We start from the raw sequence: 10,776 nt of genomic DNA on the forward strand, positions 1-10,776 counted from the left end.
ATTGGAGCAGAAATAAATGGTATAGAAACTAAAAAAATAACAGATCGATGAAACCAGGAGCTGGTTCTTTGCAAAAAAATCAACAAAATTGATAACTCTTTAGGCAGACTTATGAAGCAAAAGAGAGAGAGGGTTCAAATAAAATCAGAAATGAAAGAGGAGATATAACAAGCAACACCATAGAAATACATAGGATTGTCAGAGAATTTTATGAAAAATCATATGCCAACAAATTGAACAAACTAGAAAAAATGGATAAATTCCTATAAACACATAAACCACCAAAACTAAAGCAAGAAGAAATATAAAATTTGAACATTGTTCACCAGCAATGAAATTGAACCAGAATCAAAAAATCCCAGCAAATAAAATTCGAGGACCAGATGGCTTCACAGGTGGATTCTATCACTTAAAGAAGAGTTAACACCTATTTTTCTCAAATTTTTCAAAAAAACTAGAAGAGGAAGGAAAACTTCCAAATAATTCTATGAGGCCAACATTACCCTGATACCAAAACGAGACAAAGATACCACAAAAGAAAGAGAAGCGCAGGCCAGTATCTCTGATCATCATAAATGCAAAAATCCTCAACAAAATACTAACAAACTGAAACCAACAACACATTTAAAAAAAAATCATTCACCACGATAAAGTGGGTTTTAGTCTCCGGATGCAAGAGTGGTTCAGTATTCACAAATCAATCAATGTGATACATTATATAAATAAGAGAAAGGATAAAAACCATGTGATCATTTCAATAGACGCAGAAAAAGGACAACATCTATTCATGATAAAAACCCTCAAAAAGTATGTTTACAGGGAACATACATCAACATAAGGCCTTATATGAAAAACCTACAGCCAACATCATACTCAGTGGTGACAAACTGACAACTTTTCCCCTAAGGACAGGAATAAAAAAGGATGTCCACTCTTACTGCTTTTATTCAATATAGTACTGGGAGTCTTAGCCATGGAAATCAGACAACAAAAGGAATAAAAGGCATCCAAATTGGTAAGGAAGAAGGAAAACTTTCACTCTTTGAACGTGACATGATACTCTATACAGAAAACCCTAAAAACTCCACCAAAAAACTATTAGAATTCATGCATAAGTTCCATAAAATCACAGGATACAAAATCAATGTATAGAAATCTGTTGCCTTTCTATACACTAATAATGAAGTAGCAGAAAAAGAAATTAAGAAAACCATACCATTTACAATAGCACCAAAAATCATAAAATATCTAGGAGTAGGATTAACCAGGGAAGTCAAAGACTTATACTCTGAAAATAACACAACACTGATGAAGGACATTGAAGACAACACAAAGAAATGGAAAGGCATTCCATGCTCATGGACTGGAAGAACAAATATTGTTAAAATGCCTATACTTCCCAAAGCAATCTACAGATTTAATGCAATCCCTAGCAAACTACCAACAGCATTTTTCACAGAACTAGAACAAACAATCCTAAAATTTGTATTGAACCACAAAAGACCCCAAATAGCCAAAGCAATCTTGAAAAAGAACAACAACACCGGAGGTATCACAACTCTGGACTTTAAGTTATATTACAAAAACTTTAGTAATCAAAACAGTGTGAGACATTATATGTCTAATTAATCTTCCAGAAAGGAGGCAAGAATCTGCAATGGGGGAAAAAAAATCCAGTCTCTTCAACAAGTATTGCTGGGAAAACTGATAGCTACATTCAAAAGAATAAAACTGGGCCACTTTCTTTGACCATGCACAAAAGTAAACTCAAGATGGATTACGGACCTGATATGAGACCTGAAACCATAAAAATCCTGGAAGAGAGCACAGGCAGTAATTTCTTTGACATTGGCCATAGCAACGTTTTTCTAGTTATGTCTTCTGGGGCAAGGTAAACAAGACAAAAAATAAACTATTGGGACTACATCAAAATAAAAAGCTGCTGCACAGCAGAGGAAACAACCAACAAAACTAAAAGCTGACCTACTGAATGGGAGAAGGTATTTGTGATATCTGCTATAGAGTCAGTATCCGAAATACATAAAGAACCTTACAACTCAATGCCTGAAAACAAAGGAACAAAGGAAAAAAAGAAAGAGACAAACCGAAAACCAGATTCTTAACTGTGGCAACACACTGGTGGTTACGGGGCGGGAGGCGGGGGTGGTGGTGGAGGAGATAAGTGGGGACGATGGGGAGTGCACTTACCCCAAGAGTGCTGAGTAATGCACGGAACTACTGAACCCTATATTGCAGACCTGAACGTCGTGTAATACTGTACGTTAACTACGTTGGAATTATTATTATTTTTTATAGACTTATTTTTTATTGGTGCTCAATTTGCCAACATATAGTATAACACCCAGTGCTCATCTCATCAAGTGCCCCCCTCAGTGTACGTTGGAATTAAACTTAAAAAAAGAGGTTGGTCTCCTGGACTTTTCTGGATGGCGAGCTCATGGCAGGAATCTCGAGCACCTCGTCCTTCTGGGACCACATTCAAAGACAAAAGCTAGTGGTGCAGGTCCAAGAGCTCCTCCTAGTCTCTAATCGGAGAGGAACATGCTTGCCAGGAGACCCCTTACACTTTTCCCTTATTCTTCAGTGGTCAGAACTGGGTCACATGCTCATTCTTAGGCCAAAAACTGGAACCATTTTCCCTGAGATTGTGACATTTCCAATGAACATCTAAATTAGGAGTGTCTTGGTGAAGAAGAAGGAATAGGGTGAGAGCGGCTTGGCGATCCCTGACCCTACTGTGTTATTAGAACCACCTGGCGGCTTGCGGGGCTCCTTGGTAGCCTCAGCCGTGGCCACACACAACCCGGGGACTCTTAGGCCCCACCGCTAATGTTGGTTACAGAACTGAGGAAATGTTGAATGAAACTCATGTATAATCCAAGGAAAAGAACCAATAATCCTTCTAAATTTTTGTCAGTACCTGTGATTTTTGTATTTCTGAAGAACTGTATTTGAATGGCCTTTTGCCTTCATAGAGGGAATAAAATCTATTCAGACAAATAGAAACAGATTGTGACCTGCACTGTTCTTTTTTGGAAAACATGTCTTTTATTGTGAGTATAAAGATATTTTGAGTTTGTGTTTGCTCTACTACTCAGCATCCACAAGAACAAAAATCAGGAATCAAAAAGTGAAAAAATTCAAAGTGCTTTTGAGTGGCATAGAAGCCATAGATACTACATCTAGTATGTATATCATAGAAGCTTTCAAAAAAGTGGAAACTGACCTTCTGAAATTTAACTTAAACTACTTGTTTATGAAAACAGAGATTGGTCTCAAAAGCTGCTTTCAGTTTAAATGAGGAAGTCCAGGGTTTCAGGAAGCAGGACCTGATGCAGTAGCTTCGCCTTCACGGGGTGCTACTGCTCTGCAAGATTCTCCAGATTATGGTTAGTGAGAATAGTGTTGCACAGTTTTCAGATATACTCTTTTCGGTGCTAGGTGCCAAACATCAACAAGCGCAAAAATTGTCCATATCATAGTAAGATGTCTCGGAGTAAGATGTCACCTCAAAAAAAAAAAAAAAGCATCCATTTCTAGTAATTTTTAAATGAGTGTTAAAGATTATAATTCAAAAAAATAAAGATTATAATTCAGATTAAAGAAGGAAAACATAAGTTGTTCATTTCTCATTATAACTCGAGCCTCCAAATGTATCTGTATTTATATTTTATAGGAGACAGACATATCAGGGTAAATCTGGCTATCGAACCAAAACACTCCTCCTATCTCTACCTTAAAAAAAAAGTAGACAATATGTTAAAATTAGAAGTCACTTACTTTTAAATGTTGTATCCTGTGAAAGGCAACTGCCAGGAATATCTTCAGTTATTCACGGATAGGTTTTCACAGTATGTGCCAGGCAAAAAACAACTTTTTTTAAATCACCCTAATAAATAATAAGCATTTATTTAGATATGAAAGCAAAGTTTTTAAGGTATAAGATTTTCTTAGTAAGATTGGAACGATTCCACAGACTGCAGGATGGGTGGCACCCTTACAGTTTCCTACTAAGATTATATAAAATCCCAAGATTTCCAAATTTGACTCTTTTCTTTTTTCTGCTTACTCTTTTTGTTGTTGTTGTTTTAGAACTTATTTTCCACATTATAATTTATTGGGGGTTAGATACTTGTCAGGATGTAAGAGAATAGCATTTCTGAATTGGTGCTTTCAAAATGAAGCCTCTCTCAATCAACTTGTCAACTGAGTAATAAAATCCCTGGCTGGCAGTGGTTTGTTGGCCAGTGGGTTCATTTGTTTATTTTCATTTGGTATTTTTTTCTGTATATTTTAAGTAAGACACATGCCCAAGGGTCAGGTCCCATTGCTCATGAGCATGTAAAAATGGGATTTGAGGACTGTAATTATTAGTGGACTGAATTATGTCCGCTCAAAACTCAGAAGTTGACTCCTAAACCCAGTTCCACCGAATGTGATCTTTCTCCCCCAGGGTCCTTGCAGGTGTGATTAACCGGGTTCCTCCTGGAGCGAGGTAAGCCCTTACTCCCCCGAGACCGGGAACGGTGAATTTGGGCACAGACACACACCCAAGAAGCATGCCATGTGAAGATAATGAAAGGGCCTGTAGGTAAGGAAGACCAAAGGCTGCCGACAAAGCACCAGAGGACAGAGGCCCAAGACACTCCCTCACGGCCTCCACAAAGAACCAGGAGATGCGACTTCGGATGTCCAGACCCCAGAGCTGGGGACAGTAAACTACTATTGTTCTAAGCCACCTACTTTGGGCCTCGATTACAGCAGCCCTAGGAGACTAATAATTGGTTACAATCAAGTTTCTTTCATCAGAAAGAAATAGCATTTGACTTCTCCCAAGCATTGTTTTTTTTTTTAATTATTATTATTTTTTTCAGGATCAAACACAATCCAAGCGGTTGTGACTCTGCTGAAGCAAACCACTCATTTCATTGCTACCACTCTCCTTACAGGCAATACTTTAGAACAAAAATTCTTCGGAGACTGATTAAATTTTGGTTACCAGTTATGTCTACTTAATATCAATGTCACATGGGGCACAAACAGCAGGTTGTGACATTGATAGAGAGTGGAGGTAAGGGAAAAGTTAGAACATTCAATGACTACAATACATGTCCCCAGTACAGCTGGAGAGCCAAACCTTTTCACGTGCAAAAATGACATTAAAGACTGTATCTGGGCAGCCTGGATGGCTCAGCGGTTAGCGCCTGCCTTCGGCTCAGGGCGTGACCCCAGGGACCCAGGATCGAGTCCCACGTCGGGCTCCCTGCACGGAGCCTGCTGCTCCCTCTGCCTGTGTCTCTGCCTCTCTCTCTGTGTGTGTCTCTCATGCATAAATAAATAAAATCTTTAAAAAAAAAAAAAGACTATATCTGACATGAAAAAGCATGATTCAACTTCAGTAATCAAAAATAAATAAATAAAAGTGGTTGAACAGTAATTATCTTATTAATTTTTCTCTCCATCTTCATAAAGCCAAGAAGGGCGAATTGCACACTTTTATCTCTGCCCCTTGGGTTAAAGATCTGGATAAAATAGCACAATGTGCAGTCATTTGGCCGGTGGCTAGAGGCCCCAAGTGGTGTTCTTCTGCAGTCTAGACTCCAAGCCAAGAAAGGCCTGGGGCTGCCTCAGGGTATGTGAAGGCCCTCCAGCAAGGCTCAACCCGCCCACGGAAGAAGTGGTCTCTACTGAGGAGCGAGGAACCACGGGAGGAAGGAGAGGGAGACAAGGACAGAGGCTGAGAGAACGCTGTCAGCACCATCCAAGGAAAACAGAACCACCTGACAGGGAGCTCAAGCCACACTTACTGGAAAAATTCTTTAAAGCCATCTAACTTACTTTCTTCCATTTAATTTTCACCAAGTAATCTGGTATTTATTCATTTAACTTCACAGACCGCATGGTGCTGGACAGAGGGAGTACCGGCGAGTGTTCTTGTCCCTAGAAAGGAATGTGCCTCTCTGCTAATTGAAATAGCAGTATAAAGCATATCCCTTGAGTTTAGCAAATATAGGCAGTTATAGCAATAAAAAAATAGCTAACACCTACAGAGCACTTGCTGTGTGCCTGACATTCTTCAAGCACTTTGTATCTACCAATTCATTTAATTCTTACAGTAAACTCTGCAAAGGAGGGATAATTATGATGCCCATTTTTATAGACAGAGAAATTAAGGGTTAGACCTTGGGGGAAGCATTTGACTCAGTTTCTGGACCTGAGAGTTAAGAAACTAAAACCTTGACCAGCAGTAATTCCCTAATGGACCCTACCTTCTCACACCTGGCTTAAAATAGCCTCAACAATCGTTTACACTCAAGGTAGTACCGCACCATGTCAGCGACTCTGCTGAGACAGTATGAAATAGCTTGTGTACCGGGGGTGCACAGGGTATGTGCAATTTTGTGTCGACACTATTACATTGCTGGTTTAGAAGCAGTATTGTGAACAGATATGCCAGTTTTGTAAGGGGGAATTTCTTTCTTTTTTTTTTAAGATTTTTATTTATCTGAGAGAGAGGGAGAGTAAGAAAGAGAGAGATACGGCAAGAATGATCAGGGTGAGGGCAAAGGGAGAAGCAGACACCCTGCTGAACAGGGAGCCAGAAGTGGGCCTCGACTCCAGGACTCTGGGATCATGAGCAAAGACAGACATTTAACTGACGGAGCCACCCAGTGCCACCTGAGGGTGAATTTCTTTTGCAAATACTCAATACTCAGACTGCAAGTGATGAAACCCTACCCCAGCTTGTAGTAAGAACCTTCACGCATTCCTCAGAACCCCTGTAATTCCCAAAAATGTATGAGTCAAACTTCAGTTTGAGGTGCCTGCTTTTCTTTAATAATTCTCCAGGTCTTTAGATGAACTGAAATAAGCACCAATAAAGCATAAGCACAGAACAAATCCCTATGGTTTACCCTTTACCTGTGACCAACAAAACTTATTTAAATTTTGTTATCCTATTCAGAATAAGATTTTTTTGTGTGTGTGACGTTACGACTATGGAATTGGGCCCCAACTATTCTGTTATATTATCAATGTTAAAGAAATAACTTGAACAAATTAGAAAGCAAGCAATAAAAGAAGAGGTAAACTGAGGAAAACATGAACTATGGTTTACCAATCTCTGTATGTAGTCTAGTTCCCTCCCACCCCCATTACCCTTAAGATGACTAGAGAAGTTGGAGAGGAGAAGAGGAGAAGTGGTGCTTATGCGGGGGGAGTATGAGAGAGGCGCTGCCTTCCACGGGTTCTCAGCAGAGCTGGGACGGGTGCATCTTTGCTGCCTGTCCACACCCGCGTACCCAGCGCCTCCTGTGTGGCAGGCACTCTCCAAGAAGCAGAAATACCTAAGTTTACAGCCAGACAAGATCCCTACCCAGGGAGGCTTACATACATTCTGACAGTCTCGGGGTTGGGCATACTAACCCTTTATACCACAGGAGAAGTGTAGCTATGGAAGGCAGGATAAAGAATTGACACCTGCTGAACACACACTTTATACAGGGCTCTGGACTTTCCCTCAGACCCCATTGCACCCCACTGACTTGTGAGCCTAACAAACAAGACTTGGAGAGCTGCTGAAAAATCCTGCTCCTCCCTGCTTTGGATCCTAAATAGACAAGACTACATTAAGGACTATAATCAGTAGTCTATAAAAATAGAAATCCTTGAAATACTTAAAATCTTCAAATTGGGACAATCTGGACACATAAAAGATCTTCAATAAATGTTTTTAGAATGAATGCATGGCTAATAATTTTTAAAACTGTCAAAAATCAGCTTCATTATTTAATAACTTGTAGGACATGAAGTTCTTTGACACTATAAAAGTGTTTGTCTTGTCCTCTTAAGAGGGAACAATATCTGAAAATTAAGTAAATAAAGAAAATGCTTAGAGAATTTAAGATAGGATGAAGAGCTTTTTTAGGCAAGTACTCCAGGTTCTTCTATCCATGAGAATTCTCTACAACCAAGCAAACAACCTGAAGTCACAAGAGGTCATTCACCTAAGCAGCCCCATATTATCACAACATAGATTCCACGGATGGTTGGCTGACTCTTATCTTCAAAATGAATGATGTGGAGAACCCAAAAAATAAACAATGGGGACTGTTCTCCTTTCTGAACTCATAGGATATACACTTTGCGGAGCAGGAGTAAAGAGGAAGAATTTAGTTTGCTCAGTGAAAACAAGAGAAATGGCCCAGTGGATTTGCATTCTAAATAGATTAAGTGTGCCATTCGTTGATTGGCTAATTTCACTGGAGGAAATTCAATATGGAGAAAAAGAAATGTAGTAATATAATCCTCTGTCAAATATGAAGAGTCCTTGGGCAGCCCGGGTGGCTCAGTGGTTTAGCACCACCTTCGGACCAGGGCGTGACCCCAGGATCCCGGGATACCAGGATCAAGTCCCACGTCAGGGTCCCTGCGTGGAGCCTGCTCCTCCCTCTACCTATGTCTCTGCCTCTCTCTCTCTCTCTCTGTGTCTCTCATGAATAAATAAATAAAATCTTTTAAAAAATATGAAAAGTCCTCAAATATAATATAAATTTTTTGGCTACTCAAGGAATATGAATACATGTTAACTATTCCTATTATTGTGGGCTGCATATCCTCATGATATTATCTTCCTGCTTACCTGCTTCCTCAGGAGTCCACTGATAGCCTAGCAAAAACCGAGGGGAAAATATTTTATTACCTCTATTTAGAGTAAAAATTTTAATTAACCTTCCTAACAAACATGGAAAGGAAAAATCAATAGCAAGTCATCTGGGTGGGAATAGAGGAAATCATCTCTGCTCAAGCTGATGTTTCTTTAAACCAAGTGAATATGCTGGTCAGTCCCCAAAATAAGATAGGGAGCAAGGAGATAAGCAAAACCTAGGACATGGAAAATGGAATTTGAGAATCTGAGCTTCATGGTAAAGCTTCATTCTTTTATCAGAATTATTGTAAATTTCTAGCACAACACACCCACGTTAAAATATACGTGCAAAACTCATTCCAGAGACACATGTAACCACTCAATCATCTCTTAATTATCTCCATTAAAAGAAACAGTGGTAAAAATATTCCCAAATATTCGTGGGGCTTTTTGGACATGATTTCACTCCAAATTTAATTTTTTAATTGAGGTATAATTTACATGTATTATATTACTTTCAGGTGTACACATAATGACTTGTTATTTGTATATATTGAGAAATGATCATCACAATAAGTCTAGCTAACATCAATCATCATACATGGTCACAGAATTTATCTTTCTTGTGATGAGAACTGTTAAAATCTACTTTCTTAGCAACTTTCAAACTGCTGTGCCACCCAGGGATCCCTCTTAGCAACTTTCAAATATGCAATACGGTATTATTAACTACAGTCACCATGCTCTACTTTACATTCCCCATGACTTACCTACTTTATAACTGAAAGTTTGTACATTTTGACTCCCTTCACCCATTTTGCCCACTGCCCACCCCCCCACCTGTGGCAACCACCAGTCTGTTCCAAATACTTTTTAACTGGGCTATGAATATACTATAGTATCAACATATAATATGAGAAGTTGATGAACAATAAGAATTACTACCTTGGGATCATTGTTGGTAGCCATTACATTCTTTCAAGAAGTTTATGCCCAGTGTTGATGGAAACTGAAGAGTTATAATGCATCTCCAGGAATAAATTAGAGCCTGAAGGACTAAGAAAGTTGAGAAGCATCCATGTAGAAGTTTTTCTTATCTAACATTTAGGAATCTGTGTCTGGTACACAAGGAACTTAAAGATGATCACTGGATTACCTATCACACAGAAAAGGGGAGAAGAGTTTTCTAAGAACCTTTGATTTTCAAAGTCAGAAATAAACATAAAATAAATTTATGAGAGGAAGACAACCTGGGGAGCATACCAGGTGGCAAGAACCAACTGGCTTAGAACCAGTTGGCCCAAGAGTAGAGGGACACTTACTATTTCGATGAAAAGAAGAAAATAATTTTAATAGAACAGTGATAGTACATTTGATTTCTCAATAATTTAATATTTGAAAACTTCCAAAAGGGATATTTCTACACATTCACATCAAAAAAAGTCATGGTTCCATCCCACATATCCATGTACATTTGTGTTTTTAGCGTATGATACACAAATAGCCTAAGCAATTCTACTTCTAAAACATATTTCTCGTATTTATTTTATGACAAATTCCCAGGCTGGAGGTGGGGTAAAACCCAAGAGGCTACTGCCCCTTCCAGAATAACCATGTGGGCAGCTGCAGCATGAGAAGGTGAGCTACGAGCTTTTTGTAGACAGAACCAGATACTATTCATCTGTAGACCTGGCACATATTACAGTGCTTGGTACATAGTCACTATTGGATAAATGTTAATTATTAAGTGTGCACCTCATAGGTTTATAACCAAGTAGGTAGCTACCTGGACTGGGAATAAGTCATAGATTAAAATTCAAATTATGTTGGTGACTTGTCCTGTGAACTTTTATGAGTCACTTCCCGTCTATTTGGTCATCTAGGAAAGAGGCTGCCTGTTGGAATATTTAATGTATCTAATGTGCATTGAACTCCTGCATATAAAAGTACCAAATAATTACTATTACAATTAACTAAAGAGCTCATCCTTTTTATTTCCCAAAGTGCCTTTCATCCAAATACTTGAAAGCACTTCCCATGATGGCAAATTACTCCTAATGCTTTTCTAGAACCTTAAAACATTTTAAGAACTAAAAACATATCTATAG

At 38.8% G+C, this 10,776-nt stretch overlaps 1 long non-coding RNA gene across 1 annotated transcript; it reads right to left on the reverse strand.

The window, feature by feature from the left end:
• Positions 1-3,072: 3,072 nt before the first annotated feature.
• LOC111094407 lies at positions 3,073-9,820 on the reverse strand. Its single transcript, XR_005384933.1, has 3 exons — positions 9,614-9,820; positions 3,802-3,910; positions 3,073-3,529 (listed from the first exon to the last, which is right to left on the reverse strand). It is a non-coding gene; the product is annotated as an uncharacterized LOC111094407 (long non-coding RNA).
• Positions 9,821-10,776: the final 956 nt, after the last annotated feature.

Source organism: Canis lupus, chromosome 37, assembly GCF_011100685.1.
Source record: "Canis lupus familiaris isolate Mischka breed German Shepherd chromosome 37, alternate assembly UU_Cfam_GSD_1.0, whole genome shotgun sequence".
Lineage (NCBI taxonomy): Eukaryota > Metazoa > Chordata > Mammalia > Carnivora > Canidae > Canis > Canis lupus.